This window comes from Cyprinus carpio, unplaced genomic scaffold (genome assembly GCF_018340385.1).
Source record: "Cyprinus carpio isolate SPL01 unplaced genomic scaffold, ASM1834038v1 S000000168, whole genome shotgun sequence".
Classification (NCBI taxonomy): domain Eukaryota; kingdom Metazoa; phylum Chordata; class Actinopteri; order Cypriniformes; family Cyprinidae; genus Cyprinus; species Cyprinus carpio.
Window position 1 is genome coordinate 692,486 of NW_024872919.1, and position 18,668 is coordinate 711,153.

Genomic DNA, 18,668 nt, shown 5'->3' on the forward strand with positions numbered 1-18,668 from the left:
TGTTGGGTTTGAAGTAGTCAGCCATTTTTGCCAAAAAATCTGCCAGAAACTCTCTCTCCAACCATCCATGGTAAAATCTTGGTCAATATACAGAAGAAACACCTTAAGTCCTTGATACTGAAAGAATATTGAGTCATAATTGTTCCTTCAAAAATACGCTGATCACAACAAAGGTATGTCTTTCCTTACCAAGCCGGGGACGTCGAGAAACCGCGGGAACACATCCAAGACTGTTGCAGAGTTTTGCTGGTCCTGAACTAGCGTCTGGCGGTATTGAAATGTTGCCATCATCTTATCTTTGACATCTGACACATCAGTTGTTGAATGTTTCAATAAGGATATTGCCTCACGGCATTCCTCGCCGAACAGTTTGTTTGTCATCAGGAGAGAAATCCCTCTTGCTCTTTGGACCATATGTAGTGCTGGTGGAGCATCTCCGAGATTGAACTGCAGTGTTGCGCTGAACGGTCTTTATCCTCCAGGCCAAGTAGCCAGACCCACTTTCTGCATCATAGTACTGTTCCTGTAAAACCCAAAAAGAACAAAAGTGATGCAAACACAGGGTCACATCACCACATGGCAACATAAGAAGAAATTAAGAACATACACATTCTCACATTCTTCATATATTGCAATATAAGCAATAATTAAAAAAACTTACATATCCGTTTCCAGAGTATGGATCACTAAGGTTGGGAAATAGAGTGGTGATGCCAACAGCATATTTTGTTCGCACATGGGGGTTGGTGGTATTCTCCTTTAAAGTAGAAAATATATTATTGTTCAAGCTTTTTCCCCCTTCAAGAGGGATAAAAATATGGACTTAATGCCTATCAAACAAAACGGTAACACTTTACTTGAAGGGTGTGTGTTTATGACAACTGTGTGTTATGACAACTGTCATTAAATGTCATTAGCTCAGTTATGACATTTTTAATGCAAATATGACATTGTTTGAGATGTCTTTGTTATGACATTTGCATTAAAAATGTCATAATTGAGTGAATGATACTTAATTACAGTTGTCATAAACATGCATAAAACCTCATGACATGTGACATGTCATGATTATGCACACCCCTTCAAGTAAAGTGTTACCAACATGGTATACTTACCCATGTACTTCCATCATGTCTGCAACCAGGAGGTTTACCATTTGTCGCCGTGTAGCATCCGTCAATGTCTTTGTTTTGTCATACTCGTGCAAGATTTTTTCTCCCCCCGGCTTAGACTGGAAAACGTTTCTCACCATCTAAAACAATGAATTAAGAAGAATCACAAAGGTAGTCATCATGTTAGACATTCCTGCAATAAAACCACATCTCTTCTACAGAAACTTTGTGTTTAGGAATAATAACTAATTTCATTTATTACTGAAATTCCCCAATACCTAATTTGCTGATTCCCGCTGAATGTGGGTTCTTTTATATACATTGTTTCTATCATGAATCACTGTTGCATCTGATGAATCAGACGCCACAGAGGATGACGTGTCGGACACAAGCAACTCTGACGTAGAATGTGAGAGATCTTGATTAAGCACAACTGAAAGACATTTAAAAGAAACATACACGCTCAAGAACCAGAACCTCTAACAACTTATTTTAGGCTTGACACCAAACGGTCTAGCATATTAGGGCACAACAGGCTAGTTCAGCTTTAATTGAACTTTGAAAAACAAACACTCTAACGGAGCAAAGTCTGACCTGTATACTTTTCAGTGGACACATGAATGATAAAGATTCCCTGCTTTTAAAAGCTCCTCATACACATCCGCATCCACTTCTGTCCCCAGAATCATCTGTGACATGCAGCTCGGTCTGCAATGGAAGACCTAACTTTTCTATGACTGAGAGAATATTAGATTTTGGAAAATAAAGCCAAAAAACAGTGCATTTCCCATTATTAGTAGTATTAAAAAAATGTTAACATTGTAGTATTCTGAGCAGTGTCAGGTGTTTTTCTTTTTCTGCATTTTAGATTCTATATTTGGACTGCTTGACAAGAAATTATTACTGCCCAGCACAATAAACACAACTTGGTGGCTGGGGCAATATAACCAGATTACTGTCCCATTGTAAATGGATAATAAATTTTAGAAACTGATGACTTCAATGTAATGAAGTGATGAAAACCTTTCTGAAGAAATGTATTGTAGTCTTCATAGCCCTCTTCAGTTTGGGCAACTTTAACATACTTCTGAGTTTCACCAAATCTCACTTTGACCAACATGATGTGCTGTAAAGAAAAAAAAAATACATTCAGAAACGTAATGAATGAGAAAATGTGCACGTTACCATGACAAGCACCAACACAGAGGAGGTAAAGCTAATAGAGAGAGGAGAGTTAACATAACGTTTACATTAACATTTCATAACATTTCGCTCGGAAATGTGGACTAACCTAAAAATAAACCCGTACACTTATTTACACGATTTCATTAGAAAATAGTGACGCAATATCAACAATCATAAAGGTTCACATGAAACATGATAAAGGAAGCCTAAACGGTATTCTTAAAAAAATGAAGGTGGATGCTTATATCCACACAAAATTCTTCCAAATTGCACAATGCCCTGTACGCAACATCTTGCTATACAGCAAGCGTGCACACTTTTTAAACCTGGGCAGCAAGCACAGATAAACTGTCCATGGAAAAGAAACAAGCGAGCCAACCTCCATGACTGTGCGTTTCACAGTCACACCAGACGCGCGTCAAATCGCGCCGCCTGCCGTGTCTAAATAATTTGAATCCATTCGCGCGTTAAAAAAAAAAAAAACCCTTTGGAGTGAAATTTACGCGACGGAGGCGAAATCCATTGGGGGCCATCTTTTTACAAGATATTTATGTATATTAGCGGGAAAATATTTGTAAAATGGCAGCACGGCAGCTTTCTAGCTGGTTAGTAGGTCAATAACGTGACTCAAATGTGAAATTTGTACATCTTACAACTTACCAGGTTGTACAATCTCCTCACTAATCCTCTTCCAAGAGAGGTGATTTTTGTTCCTGTCTCGAAGCACGAATGAGGTGTATTCGCGTCTACCGCGCCGCGCTCATTTTACCCGCCCAAAGCTAGAAAAGTTAACGTTACACACTTCCGAACATGTGCACCTGATTTAGTTCAGCTAACGTTAAAGTTAGCTATAACGTTAGCTGAAACCCTCACATAAAACGTGTTGCAACTATTTATATTGATCGTTAAGGTGCCTTCGTCCAGCTGTAGAAATGATTAGGTGCAACATATAAGGTTACACCAAGCACGGTTAAACATGTTCATTTATATTTGAAATACAACACGAAGTTACAAACAGCTAACGTTAATGTCACCATAACATATCCTTATCCTGAAAAGAAAATGCAAACGTTACTTCGATCTAATTTGACTAACGTTAATGGACCTCTTTAACTTACTGGTTGTTCTGATTTCCCAATAAGAAAATTATCACTGTATTTGTTCCATACATTGAGCGTTACGTGAAATTGTACACATAAGCTATCCTTTTTTGAGCGTGGTAATAAACTGTTGCATGGTGAACTGATTAGCTAGCACTATCAAACTAACTAGAATATTAAGCATTAGCTAACTTAATGTTACCTGTCGAAAAAAAAATAGGCCCACCACTACAAATATAATTAAAATAAACATAAGTTACTGGTTTAAATTTACTTACTTGTGAATGCTCCCACTCACGAGCGTGTCCAGTCTGATCCAGTCGATGTGGAAAAAAAAAAGCTGTCTGGGTTTCCCGCCTCACTGCAGGCAAGTAACGGAAATGATAGACTTCAGGCGGCGGTAACACTAGCTTTTGAGTTTAAATCAACACTGTAGAGTTAAACCATCAATATGGCATTTAACTCCCAGTGACAAACACACAACTCTTTTTGAGAAATAACTCTCTTGTAGTTAAATTAGATTCAAAAAGAGTTGAAATGACTCTACATTTTTACTCTCAACTCTAACACTGAAAATCTAACACTTTTGATTTTGCTGTGTAGTGTTTTTTTGACATTACGATTCCTGTGTTTTCTCCCGAGACCGAGCTTTTTCACAGAGTATTCAGGGGCCAGGAGAGATGCCTACGATTTGAGACAAAAATGAAATCGCGCAGAAACCACGCAGGAACTCAGTGCACCTTTAAGGTCTTCAAACGTCTCATTGTCTATTCATGAATTTCATAGTAGATGTTATGTGAAAGAAGGTAACAGGTAAGAGGTAACACTTCATTTCTTTCTTACTTGTATTAATAGCTTGTATTAATTGACCTTCATTGGCTGGCCTTATGAATATTCCTACAGTTATCCATAAGGACAGAATAATTAACCAATGCTGTATATGGATGGACTTATAACTAGGGCTTAAATAAATTAAGAAGTGGCAGCCCTCATCAAATGTTTTTAAAGCACTGAACAACCAACCACAATACAGGTCCACAGCCTTCACTTCATCACCTGTCCACTTGCTCCTCACCTCCCCAGCCGTCGAATGTAAACAAATAAAATGTATTAAATATGAAACAATGGCTCTGCTAAAGTGAAACATTGAGGATTTGATAAAAAATATTATGTTTTGTTACATCCGTTCTCCGGTAAGTTATGTTTAGTATTTCCTGTTTTATTTCACATGTCTGTCCCTATTTGTGGATGCTAGTTCGTCTCCTCTGTATCAGTTAGTGTTCCACCATAGTTTGTTTCCCAGTGTTAGTCTCCTATACCCCTTTTCCACCAAAAAAGAACTGGTTCGGAACTGGTGCTGGTTCAGAGTTGGTTCAACTTGCGAACCTTCTCAGAACCTGTTTGTTTTTCCACTGACTAGAGAGCCCAGCGAACGATGTCGTTACGTCACTGTGTACGTGAACATCTTAGCTTTCCCAACTTCAAGCATAACAATTACAATGTTGGACTACATCGTCTTTCTGCAAATGTTTCTCCTGGCTTTGCGATCCTAAGAAGACGTTTAGAACACATTTGTGCTGCTCGTCTGGATTACTATAGACGGAGGTTACGTTCGAGAAGAAGTTCGCCAATAACCCCGCCCCCAGCCCCCGACGTGAGCTTGACGTGGTAAAGAACGGTTCTAGTCCAGCAAAGAGTGGGTGCCGCTTTGGAACCAATTTCCTGGCCGAGAACCAGTTCTTTGGCTGTCGAAACACAAAGAACTGATTCGTGAGTAGGCACTGGCTCTGAACCGGCACCAGCACTGCCTTGGTGGAAAAGGGGTACTAGTGTTATATTGACCTTTATTCTGTGTACCTTGACTCAGCCTAAGCCTTGTGATTTGGATACCTGACTGCCATTTCCAGTCGTGATAGTTTAGTAGTTATGATAGTATATAGCATTCATTAAATTTAATACATTTTTCTAAAAGAGTAATGTGGATACAAAATGCTTATACTCTCTCTTATAGCGGTCTTGATTTTGAAATTTTAGCTGATGATCATTAAAATGCAGCTCATATCTGCACATAGCGCGGGAATTGAAGATCGGATTTATGTGACCAGGTGTGAATGGAATCGTTTTGATAAATCAGATAGCTATCCGATCTGAGAAAACGCATGAAGTGGCCAGGTGTAAACAGCCCCTTAGTTGTCTTCTCTCATTCACTATTTCTTTATTTCTTGTTGCTGTTTAGACTTAATTGATTAAAATCTGTCCACCTTTTTTCTATCAATGATTCTAAATAACTCTGCACCATGTTTATACATAATCTCTCCCATCTTTTTAAATGTATTTACCACTGTTCCTTTAAGCCCATCTAACACTATCATCAGGTCTCTACTGTCTGTCTCCCTGATCATAACCTAAAGATTATCACATAAGTCAGTATACCTTCATGTTGATGTAGGTCAGCAATGGTTTCTTCACTGGAATCATCATCACTCGTGCCTACTTCATCTGGTTGGGTAAAAAAAAACAGTTTGGACCAAGTATTTAAATCAAAGACTAAATATAATTATAAATGTGATATGAGAAGTACTTACAAACTACATTTAAAACTGAATTTCACCTTCAGGATTGATCTCAATGTCATCCAGCCCTTTCCCTTGCAGGTCAGACAGTCTTCCTTTTTCCATTGCTATCAACAGTTTGCTAACTTTTGCAAGCTGCAGGGTACTCTCTGGAAGCCGATAGAATTCCCTGTGGACCTGTATATCATGTTCTAGAAAGGTAGCAAGTTGATCCATTTCATATTCTTTCAAGTTTAGTACTGTTGACAAAGTGGCAACTTGTTTCCTCAATCTTGTTGAGGTGAGTGACTCTGGGTTTTTTGCACCACATCGTTTTGAATACGTGTGAAAGCAATCAGAACCTCTGTAATGGGAGAGCACACATGGGTGTGCAAACAAGTACACATTCTCTGTGTGGACTTGACACTCATTCCTGTTTTTAATGAGGAGGTCCATTGCAGCGATCATGTCAGGGTGTGAGAAGCACGGGCACCATTCGTGACCTTTTACCTCGAATCTCAACTCTGTCAAAGTACTTTGCAACCTTCCTCTCAAACTCAGTAAGGCCCATCATAATGTCAGGATTCAACTCTGTACGATTTCTGGATGTGAAAGCCTGGAGTTCCTTTTTTGAAACTTCCCCTTGCCTTCTTCTGTTAAATAGTACCACCTGCGTCAAAGTCACTTGTGCAAGATTCCCAAAGCTTTTGATGTTGGGTTCTTCCTCAAGGTCCTTCATGCACTTAGCACGCTCAGTAGCAAGAAACTTGTGCAGCAGGTACACATCCTGTGTAAAGGGCAAAACATGTGGTTTATTCCATTTGGCTTGATGAAGTGTACCCAGTTCAGCACCTGAAATGGATTCCGCCCATCTTTTCTCATACAGAGTGGCGAATTGCTTGACAGACTCTGCGACGGCATTGCGATTTGCAATGATGGCATTGCATTGCACAATGCCTGCAACCTTAGCCAAACTGTGACCCAATTTTAAAGCCAATGATGGGATTTTATATGAGTTGCTATCCAAGTCATACCAAGCAACAGATCTCACTGCTTGTATCACGTGGCGGAAATTACTGGGCATAACAAGGTCTTCAGTGGTCTTCAAGCAGTTATCAAGAGTCTTGCCATCTCTCTCATTTTTTGACATATATAATTATTTCTTTTCTCATTTGGTTTCCTGCCATTGTACATTGACTCGCCAAGACTAAGGATGTCTCTTTCACTCCTTACAACTAAAGAAATGTCATCCTGGTTCATTTCACAAGCAATCTTCCAAATAGCTTCATGAACTGCATCAGCTTTTGGTAGGTCAATGTGGATCTGTTTTCACCCAAACTCTTCTCACCTTCAAACAGACACTGAAAGGCTAGTCCTCCTCCACAAACAGGACATCTGAGGGCAGTTTCAACACACAGCACACACCTGATCCATGACAGACCAGGAAACACCTCACACAGCTGCTGGAGAGAGGTGCACACACACACTCACACACAGCTCCAGCTGAGGGTTTGACACTGTGGTGACGGCTCTATCTTTAGCTCACACTGGTTAGGCTGCTGAGTGTGACCTCACTTCCCCTAGACACACTATTGGGGGTTTGCGGTTCATCTGAGGAAACCGTATATAGTGAGGAAGTGAAAGTGAAGTGAGCGGTGATCTCACTGTAATCTGAGATTGTCTGTGTGTTAAAAGCTGACAGAACGACAAGCTCCGACACACCCGTCTGGAAGTTTCTAGCACGTCTGAAGAGCTTGATTAAGCTGGTTTGGTGTGTTTGATTAGGGCTGGAGCTGAAACTCTGCAGGAATATGGTCCACTAGGATATATTAAAATACAAAACATTACAAACAAGGCAAAACAAAACACAAGAAATATACAGAGGTTTTATAAGTCTTTACAGATAGGCCAGACTAAAAATATATGTTTTTAATTTAGATTTGAAACTACATTACCACATTTAGTTTTGCTTAGAGGTACAGTTAGAAGAAAAGAATCAGAGGACCTAAGAGTCTGTCCTAGGTTCATATACTATAAGCATTTTTGAAAGATATAGTCTGGAGCAAGTCCATCCAATGCCTTATAAACTAATAAAAGATTTCTAGATCAATAGGAAAACTAACAGGTTAACCATGTAATGACTTTAATACTGATGTAATATGATCTCTCGTTTTGGTTTTTGTTTTTTATCAATATTCGAGCAGCAGTATTTTTTGGATTAATTGCAATTGGTTAATTGTATTCTTTGGTAGACCAGAAAGAAGGGCATTACAATAGTCAAGCCTGCTAGTTATAAATGCATGCAATCAATTTTCTGTGTTGCTCAGAGAAAGAAATGGTCTTACTTGATAAAATGCCATTTTGGTAACATTACGTAAGAAGGTTTGTGACATCCAGATATTTATGTCTTGGATGTAATTTGCGAGTGTATCGATTTTCACAGGGTCATCAGAAGACAAGGCTACAAAAACACTGTGTGTCATCAAACATAGCTATGAAAAAGAGATACCATGCACACCTCCTGATGAAAAGTGACCGAGAGGTAAACATATATAGATTTAAAAGCAGTGGTCCTAAAAACTGATCCCTGAGGAAAACCCCACATAGTACCCTGTTACTATTCAGGCCAAGGTATTAATAGATACTGCAAATGCTTCTTTCACAAGATAAGACTTAAGGGAAAATAAAAAAAAAAAAAAAAAAAAAAAAAAAACAATTAAAACGGGTTCCAGATAGACCAAATAGTCACTTCTGAAAACATCTCTAATTTCTAATTTGCATTTAAGAATATATTCAACTGATTAAAAACGGTTTCGCTCTAATGTTATACTTAAAAATGTAAGATTTGAGATGGGGTCTATATAATTACTAGGTGAGTACAAAATATCTGAGCTCCCTTTTTTACACACAGGTTTGACTAGGACAGAATTAGATCAAGAAGGGAAAATGCCAAGCTGCAGGGAGTGAGTGATTTACTATCTCAAGGATATCAACAGATATTGAGTCAAAAAATACTTTTTTAAAAGAGAGGTACGCAATGGGATCAAGGGGAACAAATAGATGGTCTCAGTTTCTGTTACAACCTTTTCTTAGTGTCTCAACATCAACCAGAGTAAAACGTTCCATTTTTAATAGTATTCTCTACACCTAATAATTAATGGGGAGGGAAGCGTAATTAAAACAGATCACCTGATCTAATGTTTATAACTTTATCTCTGCAAGTAGCATGCAAACTCTTCACATTTCCACACTTTGTAACTCAGAACTATAATAAATTTTATGATTTATTAGTGAATCAGTTGTATTAAATAATAATCAGGGGTTATTAGTATTAGTATTTGTAAGGTTTGAGAAATAAGCTTGCCGTGTTCTTTGAATTTCTTTATTGTAAATCTTAAGATTTTCATTGAGTTTAAGTGTATTTCTAGTTTAGTTTTATGCCATCTTCATTCAGCACTTCTACAGTCTCTTTTAAGTTTCAAGAGCTGCTCTCATTCTGTTATTAAACTCATAAACTAAATCATCACAGGATGACGGTAAAGATAAAATGTTCCTTTCACAAGTCTTCAGAGGTAATATAACGTTTTTTTTTTTAACAATGGGTTCAGTTGATTGTGACCCAGAGATGTTCTGAATCTCAGATCAGGTTCATTAGGAGCAAACAGGACATCATCTGGATGAAGCAGCACAAAGGCAGGCGTATCAGTGGCTCTGATCGTCTGAATAAAGACTTGTCTGTGTGGTCTCCTCTAGGGCCTCAGTACGGACGGTGGGGCGAGCGTGGTTTCGCTCTGATGACCGAGGGCGGAGAAGGTGAGCGACCTGCACATGGAGGTGAAGACTGCACTGACCGGAGAGCACCTGTGAGAAAGAAAGTCAAGAACTGGCAGCCAGGACGCTTACCACACAACAGCTGATTGGTGGCTTCAAGGAGACCAAAGAAGCAGAAGATGGCTTTCGTGCAAAGAACAGAAACCCTGGGCCAAGGAAACTCAAGGAGGTACGAGCACAACAACTCCACACAGTCAGCAAACACGAGGGCTAAACACTGTCAGGGGAAGCGTGAGGTTCAGTTAGCTGAAGCCTTCAGTAAATATGCCTGTGTTCAGCTTATTTGCACATGAAATTGTTTAGTATGTCAGTTATTTTATCAGTTCTACTTGATTCCTCAATAAAAAAATGTAATCTACTTCTGATTTCTTTAAAATCCTTCAAAAACTTCTGTTTCTACTAATATTTGATTCTCTTTGGCTAAAACTGTGGTATGCACATAAATTAATAATCTAGAATAATAAATGACCATTACACCTGTCAGTGCAGTCATGAGAGAGTCATGTGAGAGAACGAAGATGCGTGTGGTTATGCTTTTGAGTGTAAATTCGCATTTTATCTCTGTTCTGCAAGTGTGTGAGATTGGTGTGTGGCCCAGAAACATCTGCAAGGTGCTCATCCACCCATGCATGCAGGCTCTTTGGAAGCTGATATACCCACAACCCCACTGGGTGTTCTCTGACACTGTATGAGGGCATGTGTGTTTGGCTCACTGTAATGATGACGGCAGGTGGATACGATGAAGAAGGCCTACCACAAAGCCTGTAAGGAGGAGAAAACGCCGGCCAGCCGAGAGAGTTCAAGCAAGCTGGAGAATAACAAACCCAGAGGCCAGAGAGAAGCTGCAGGAGAAAGTGGAGAAGTGCCAGCAGGAAGTTCAGAAGGTCTGTGGTCTCTTCAACCACCATCCGCCTCTCTCTGATGTTCCTTTAAGACTTCTGTATGCAGATGAGCTCTCTGTTGAGTGGCTAACTGCTTTCTGTAGTGTTTCTGCAGTATTTACACTGTATAGGAACTTATGAAAGAGTTGACACAGTTAGTGAAAGTTACTGTATGTTTATATAGAACCTCGGCTCAAAAAGTGTTAAAATGCATATATTTCAATAATGCATTTCAAATGAACAATAACATCTGTCATGAACTAGTAACATTAAAACAAGTTTTACATTTTAGTAGTATAAACTGGCAACAAAATCTGTCATCAATGTATTTTTAACGCTCAATTTCAGGTTGGTCCAGCAGATGCGCATATGATTGCGTGTGTAATGCCGCTTGCAGTGACTCGATGGTTTGTGACGGGGTGTGTTTGTGTGGTGCTGCAGACGCAGGAGCGCTACAGGAAAGTCTCTGGAGGAGCGGAGATGATGACCCCTCAGTACAAGGAGAACATGGAGCAGTGTGTTCGAACAGTGGCAGCAGTTTGAGGGCAAGAGACTGCACTTCTTCAGAGAGCTGCTGCTGGTCATCAGCAGCAACTCCGACCTCTCTCCAATCACAAGTGACACCTGACCGCTGTCGTGTTATCATTTGAATAGAGACGCACAGGAGCGCTGTTGTTCTTCAGAGACCAGCATGCATGAGTCACTCTCATGCAAACCCTCCAGCTGTGATGGTCTGATAGTTGTTATTCTCACACACATGACAGCGTGCTAACGTGTCTCTCTTTCAGGTACTCAACCATCTATCACACACTGGGAGGACACGCTCCAGGCAGCCGACGACACACGGAAGACCTCAAGTGGTTCCGCTCCAACCACGGGCCCGGCATGCCCATGAACTGGCCTCGGTGTGAGGTACGACACACACAGAGAACCGTCAGGAGCTCCAGACGCATGTGACTTCCTCCTGGCCGATCACAGAAGGAGCGTTCACACTGCTCGGTTACACCACAGAGAAAGTGAACCGGGCTGACACACGAGCACCATAACAGTGTCATAACAGCAGTTCAGATGAAGCTTTGTGTTGAAGAACAGACTGAAATTGAAGACATTATTCATTCACCTGTGCCTGGATAATGTCATGGACCTCACATAGCATCGGTCTAACACCAGCACAAATGAGACTGAGGAGCTCTGGTGGAGGCAAAGGTTTACAGTTGAAATTGGGAGAAAAAAAGTCAATTATGAGATACGAAGTCATAATTTGAGTTAACTAGTCAAAAAGGAACAAGATTAAAAGTTATAATTATAAAAAAGTTACATTTAATTATTAAAAAGTTGAAATCATGAGATACTGTGGTAATATGAGATATCTAAGTCCTGATTTATGAGATAAATAGCTGAAATCGTGAGATACTAAGTTTTAACTTATAAAAGGTCAATGTATTTTTAAAAAATTGACATCATGCAGATACTTTCATAATTATGAGATGATAAGCCATAATTTATGAGATAAGCCATGATTATGAGATAAAATAGTCGAAGGAACAAAATAGAAGTCACAATCATTAAAATATTAGTCCTAATTCTAAAAGCTAAACGTACTCGTGAGATATTGTCGTAATTATTGAGACGCTATCAGTCCTAATTGAGATAAATGGCCAAAAGAATGAGATAATTATGAGATTGCCTAAGTCTGTGGTGGAGGGAAACGGATTTCTATTTCACTCTGTTCTTCACACAAAGCATGGTATGCGAATACACAAGTATCAATGGACTACTGATATGATATTCCATGCTGCTTCTGGTTGATTTTGAGTTTGATTTGCATCCACTTTGACTGTGTGAGACCAGAAGCTCTTAAAGCAGTTTCACGCGTTGATTAGAAAAGCCATGAAGGGCTGAAGGGCCGTGTGTGTGTGTGTGTGTGTTGAAGGGACAGGAATGGTCCATGGACTCGAATCCAAACACTTCAGTCAAGGAGAAGCCAAGAGGAAACACGCTGATGGAGAGACTCAGCAGACCCGAGTCAGCACTCTAAAACCAGCAGCAGTGAGTGTGGTGTGTGTGTGTGTGTTGTTGTGTGTAGATTCTTGAGTCTTATAGTGTGTATACTCCAGTGAGAACACCACGTTTTTTATATTTTCAAGTGCTTTTGGGTAAAGAAATGTGTGGGAGCCCATTTCTGTCTTGAGATACTGTACTGTAATTATTAGATCAAAAGCTATACTCTCATAATTGAGGAAACAGTCAAAGTTATGATAAAAGTCAAAATCCTGCGATACTGATATTATCATGAGAATAAGTTGAAATTGAGATACAAAAGTCAAAATGAAGAGCTAAAAAGTCTAATTGTTTTAGTCATAAATTTTGATTTTTGTCAGTTCATCTCCAATTATGATTTATCTCCATAATTTCTTGTCATTTTGACTCGTGTCATAATTACGATGAGTATCTCATAATTTAGACTTATTCTCCTATATAATGACAGTTATCTCATGATTTTGTTTTTACTTCAGGATTTCAACTGTTAATCTCATTATGTTGGTGAAAGTGATCATGAGGCGGTATCTCATAGTTTGAGTTCTGTCATAATTGATGTGTTTTTATAAACAAGCGTCATGTGATCTAGCGCTGGCTCCGGTGATATCTGAAGCGAATGGAGCCGTGTGATTGGCTGAGGCCTGTGTGTATGATGTAACACTGTCTCTGTGCTGTCAGCGTTCCTGTGCCCAGTAGCTTAAACCCGTTTGATGAGGATGAGGATGGTGAGGGGATGAAGAGGAGCCGGCGGAAGCGGTCCGAGAGCAGCCCGTCGCGTGAGGAAGTGACGGCTAAACGTTGGTGACCTCCAGCCTCGTCTCTCTCTCTGTCTGTCTGTGTTTGTGCATGGCCACACGTCAGCTGATCTTGAGTGCACATGCATCTCTCCTGGGCTTGTGTGTGCGTGTGTCTGAAGCGTGTGCTGTCTCCTGTGCTCTCAGCGCTGGGTACTGTAGAGAAGGACGGCTGGCTGCCGGCTCTGACGAAGGAGGCAGGGAATCCCTTCACTAAACACTCAACAGCACATCCGTTCGATGGACGAGCCGATGCTCACCCGTGTGAGGTGTGTGTGCAGGTGCGAGCCCTATAAGACTACGAGGGGCGGGGGGGCCGGGACGAGCTGAGCTCAGAGCAGTACGGCTACAGGAAGTCACGTGATCAAGCACCTACCGTCGCTCGGTGTCTGAACCATGACTGTGTGTGTGCAGGAGATCAGCTGATGGAGATCAGCGAGGAGGGGCCAGCGGGGCTGGTGTAAGGCCTGGCGGCGGCCTGTCGGCCTCTACCCCACCAACTCATTACTGGAGCACCTGCAGTGACAGCGCTGAAGTGCATGATGGGAAACAGGCCGAGCGCTCGAGCTGATCTCATGTGTTACAGTCCATCAGATCAACACTCATCACTCTCCAGGACAGCAGTCCTGGGCCATTTCAAAGAGTTACCAGCTGTTGGCTTTGAGGAACATAGGGTGGGGATGGACATGATTGTACTGCTCTGACCTCTGACCCCTGTGTCTGTGGGATGGGGGTGGGTCGGGTCACAGATGCACTTCAGTGTGTGTGTGTGTGTTGTGTTGTTATACAGTCACAGATGCACTTCAGTGTGTGTGTGTGTGTTGTGTTGTTATACAGTCACAGATGCACTTCAGTGTGTGTGTGTGTGTGTGTGTTGTGGTGTTATAGTGACAGATGCACTTCAGTGTGTGTGTGTGTGTTGTGGTGTTATACAGTCACAGATGCACTTCAGTGTGTGTGTGTGTGTGTGTTGTGGTGTTATACAGGGTCGGGTCACAGATGCACTTCAGTGTGTGTGTGTGGTGTTATAGTGACAGATGCACTTCCAGTGTGTGTGTGTGTTTTTCTATGTTTCAGCAGTGCCAGAAATGGATTGGAAGGAGGCTGAATGTTGTTGGGTCAGTGACGCCATTAATGACAAAACTTCCAGTTACACAGTTCATTGGTGCTTATTCAAGTTGACAATAAAGAGTAATTGAATTCTGTTTGCTGAATTATTCTTCTTTTCCTGATTGATATACATGTATGGATTAACATACAATTTTTCTTTGTTGCCAATAATATTAAATATAAAGTATTTAATTATTCTATAATTTTACACACACATATATATATATATATATATATATACAACAAATAAATAAAAATACTTAAATGATGAATGCGCTGTAGCTGCTGTTGCAATGGAATGTATATTTTTAGGCGAGGCAAGTTTATTTGTAGAGCACATTTCATACACAATGGTAATTCAAAGTGCTTTAAATAACAGTTAAAAATCACAATAATAAAAGTAAGGATTTAAAATCCTAAAAAATATTTTTTTTTTTAATAATTTATTTAAAATGGGGAAATTAAAAATAATTACATTTAGTAAATATACATGTATCAAAGCACAAATATGACGGTGAACATTGTTTCATTCACCCATATGTTGATATTTGTCTGCACAAACGTTATTTGAAACATTAAAATAGCCACGTGTCAGTGTGTCGTCTCTCTGTTATGACTCGCGCTGCTGTTTGTGTCAGTGCAGCGTCCGCGTGTGTTCCGCCAATCAGCGCGCGCCGTGCGCGTGACGTCACCGCAGGCGGAAGTGCGCTGCTGCTTTGGGAGCGTGTGCAGACTCTCCAGCGCTCACGGTTTCCCGCAGCTGTAAGCATGACGGACCCCAGTAAACACGACATCACCGCCGTGCTCAAGCGTCTGCGCTCCGTGCCCACGAACAAGGTGAGAGTGAGCTCCACACACCGAGCCCCGCGCTGCTCTCGGCCGATCGGGGAAGGAGGAAGAGGTCTGACACGTCACATGTTTATATCAAACATATGGCAGCTGACGCACACGGATCCTTCGTCGAGCTCGTTATTAAACCAGCTTTATTCGTGAAAACAAACAAAACGTCCTGATCCACACTGCGCTTTCTAAACATTTCTAAACGTGTTTCGTAAAAGATATATTGTGTTGTAATTATACTGAACAAAGAAAAAAAAAAAAAAAAAATAAGTGGAACAATAGATGTTAGAAACGATGCTAGATTGTTTGTTAAGATTTGAGACTTCAGTCTGTAAATCTGATTGATTATATGATCACTTGAAGGCAGAGTGACTCTACATTCTGCAGTAAGCAGTATGGTGCAGATGTGTATTGGGATTGGTTGTATTTATTAGCTATGATGTGTGTTGTCAGGTGTGTTTTGACTGCTCTGTGAAGAACCCCAGCTGGGCCAGCATCACATATGGTGTCTTTCTCTGCATTGACTGCTCAGGGACACACCGCTCACTGGGAGTTCACCTGTCCTTCGTCAGGTAAACTTTACACTCTCACACTCCTTCATCAAGTAAACTTTACACTCTCACACTCCTTCATCAGGTATACTTTACACTCTCACACTGTCCTTCATCAGGTAAACTTTACACTCTCACACTGTCCTTCGTCAGGTAAACTATACACTGTTAAGTAAATTCATCAAGTAAACTTTACACTCTCACACTGTCCTTCATCAGGTAAACTTTACACTCTCACACTGTCCTTCATCATATAAACTTTACACCATTACACTGTCCTTCATCAGGTAAACTTTACACTCTCACACTCCTTCATCATGTAAACTTTACACCATTACACTGTCCTTCATCAGGTAAACTTTACACTCTCACACTCCATCAGGTAAAAAATGCAAGTAAATTCTGCAATTCTTCATGGAGGAACAGCCGAGAACTTCTGTTAGACAATTATATGAAAAGCCTGCAAGAAGTTCTTACAGTTCTCCCAAAGGGGGCAGTATCACCTACTAAATGTAGGGGTGCACAGGACACAAGTGAATTTCTGTAGATCATTTTATGGAATAGAAGTATTTAAATTCAAATTGTCATCTGATTTGTTCAGTTCCGTCACGACAGTATAGCTCCAGCAGCGACGCTGCTACATGTGGTCGTGGGGTTCACTTACTTTTTCACAGTGCTGTCAGTGTTTCTGCTGTGACTCTTGTTGTTGAGATGAGTTCTGCTCACTGTTGTTGCTGGTCCACTGAGCTGGACTCGAACTGGTCCTGGTATCAGCTGCGCTGTATGCAGGTGGGAGGAAATGCCAGCGCGGTGAGTGTCACAAACCAGTGCTAATCCGCATCCTGTGTTCTCACACTGTGTTTGTGAGGAGCATTAATGTGAGTGTGTTCCCTACAGAGTGCTTTCTTCAGTCAGCACGGCTGTATCACCAACGCAGCCAACGCCAAATACAACAGCAGAGCAGCGGCGCTGTACCGCGAGAGAATCAAGAGTCTGGCCACGCAGGCCACCAGACAGCACGGCACCGAGGTCACACACACACACACTCTCTCTCTCACACACACACACACACGCTCACAGAGTCAAACCCAGAGCTCGTAGCGCTCGTGATCGTGCTCATGTTGTTGTCTGTGTGTTCAGTTATGGCTGGACAGTCAGGCTCCTCTGTCACCCACGTCACCCCTCGACAAACACCAGGACTTCTTCACCCAACACACCCAGGTGACTTCATGACACTTCATTGGTTACATAATTTATGTAAAAGTATTGATGGAAAACTCATCATATGTATGCTTTAAAACTGTCTGCTTTTGTTGTGTTTTCCCAGACCCCCCTTAGGGAAGGATTCAGAGTTCAGATGAACACCAGCCCACCACAGGAAGAAGTTCAGGATAAGAATAACAACGGTACAGTAACTAGGGGAACACAGTGTGCTCATATATGGGTGATGTTTAATGTTTCTGGAAGCTGTTTTGTCTCTCTTGAGCGCAGGTGAGAGTGAGGTGGGTCCCAGTGTGGAGCAGCTCAGTGTGTCTCCTTCATCTGCCGCAGGTAAAGCTCATCCTCCTCCTCACTGACACGTACAGCTCGAATCATAACTCACTGTCTCCTGAACATCTGATTCTCCTCTCACAGATCTGTCCTCTCTGATCAAGAAGAAGCACACCACAGGAAAGAAAGCGGTGAGTTTCCTGCCAGCGCTTCATAACCGGGTCATCTGTTCATTTATTATTCACAAATACATTAAAATGCAGTCATACACATGTTGACTTGAATACTCGTCTTCTATGATGAATATTAAAATACATTTTAAAGGCGTTCCTGTAGTGTTGAGCTGTTTGTTGTGTGTGAATGCATCAGGCGGGCAGCAGGAAGGCGGGTCTGGGCGCTCAGAAGGTCAGCAGTCAGAGCTTCAGTGCGCAGCAGAAGAGAGCTCAGGCTGTAGACAGACAGCAGGAGGAGATGAGCCCGCAGAAGAGCAGCAGCGCTGAGCCCGAGTGAGTGAGCGAGCGCAAGCTTCTGAAGATCAGACTCACAGCCAGAACACATGAGCATCTGCTCATCCTGCGCTCGCTTTGTGTGTGTAGAGTTTTGTCTCTGAGCCATGCGTATGAGAGTTTGGAGGTGCAGCGGAGGAAGGACGAGGTGAAGTTGAGTCGTCTGGACAGTAAGAAGCAGGAGCAGGCGGAGCGGCTCGGCATGGGCTTCGGCGGACGCAGGTCAGTGCTGCTCCATGACACCCCTAAACACAAACCAAAGACACAGTCTCTTCTTTGCATTTTCTCCTCTTCTCTAGCTTCTTGCCTAATCTAGTTGTCTTAAAAAAAAAAAAAAAGTTTGACAAATTGAATTTGTTCCTTTTTGCTAAGTAATAAGTTGTTTTTGTAAGATGTAAATCTGGGCGGAGTCTGATTTTGACCAATGAGATTTCATTGTGGGCTGAGAGTGGTTTTGACAAATGTGATATGATGTAAGTGGCATTTAATTTTGACCAATGAGTGTGGGCGGAGTGTGATTTTGACCAGTGAGGTGGGAGTGTGGGCGGAGTGTGATTTTGACCAGTGATGGGTGAGTGTGGGCGGAGTGTGATTTTGACCAGTGAGGTGGGCGGAGTGTGATTTTGACCAATGAGTGTGGGCGGAGTGTGATTTTGACCAGTGAGGGGTGAGTGT

At 41.4% G+C, this 18,668-nt stretch overlaps 1 pseudogene; it reads left to right on the forward strand.

Moving 5' to 3' along the window:
- LOC109048893 overlaps positions 1-18,668 on the forward strand; it is a 73,501-nt pseudogene that overhangs the window by 2,390 nt on the left and 52,443 nt on the right.